The sequence below is a fragment of the Poecilia reticulata genome, linkage group LG15 (assembly GCF_000633615.1).
Source record: "Poecilia reticulata strain Guanapo linkage group LG15, Guppy_female_1.0+MT, whole genome shotgun sequence".
NCBI lineage: Eukaryota > Metazoa > Chordata > Actinopteri > Cyprinodontiformes > Poeciliidae > Poecilia > Poecilia reticulata.
The window spans coordinates 15,616,240-15,617,408 of record NC_024345.1 but is presented as its reverse complement, the minus strand read 5'-3'; positions in this window follow the sequence as shown (position 1 = coordinate 15,617,408).

The following is a 1,169-nucleotide window of genomic DNA, read 5'->3' as shown; positions in this document are numbered from 1 at the left end:
GTATCACGTTTTAACAAGATAACTATCACGTTTTAACAAGATATGTATCACGTTTTAACAAGATAGTATCACGTTATAACGTGATATGTATCACGTTTTAACAAGATACGTATCACGTTATAACGTGATAGCGCTCGAATTGTTTTTTTCCCTGCGTGATAGCAATGCGCTTCCGTAGGTTACACTCACACTAGGGCTGTACGAACAATTAGCCCTCAGGTTTTTCCTGACAAACTGTTCCACAAAAAGGAGCCATAATACTGGATGGATAATAAATGACTAAAACTATATGATCACGTAAAAGGTTWAAATAAGATTCATAAATATATATGTATAGAAAACAACAAGGAAAATGACAAAACAAACCCTAATTGATTTCTATTTGCTTTTTCTCTTTCTCTCTGTCTGAGCCTCACGCGTGCATCTGACCTCTGACCTCAACTCCTCCCATTTGTCCTCCCATGGACCAGATGATGTCCCTCCTAAAAACCAGCCAATGAAAATGGTCGAGAAAATCTGGAGGATCAAGAAGACAGAAAAGACCTCCAYCACCTCCAGGGGACAACTGTCAGTCTCCTGTTGGGCATTTGGGCAGAAAACTGTGTGAGACTGAGCTTTAACAACCTCTGCTGGTCTGCTGCCCAGTATCAGCGTAGAGGAAGAAAAGCTAAACATGCATCAGAGCTGTGAGAGAAGACGACTCTGAACTGTTGACGCTTGTTTCATCTGTGGACAACATGGACATTTCCTGAGGGACGATCTGGACAACCCAAAGATCCAACACCAGAACCAGTTGGACTGACAGGAAGCCGGAGGAGAGAGACGGGGGAGGATTTGGTTGCAGCAACGCCGAGACCGAGTGAGGGAGAGGGACGAGAAGGAAGGATCAACATGAATCCACATCAACCACTGTGAAGGACGACCTGTCTGTAACGTCCATCTAGATCACGACTTTAAATCTGAAACAACAGAGCAACAGAGTGAGCAGCAAAACTTCACTCTACCAAGTATCAAGTACTTCAACTTTTGACACCAAAGAGGACAATGTCCAAATCAACAGCTACTTTGGATGTTTCTGAAAGGCTCTCCACTCAAAGAACTATTGCTGGTCCACTGTCGAGTGACCGAAGCAGAGAGTGAAGATTTATACTTTTATAACAGGAGGTAAC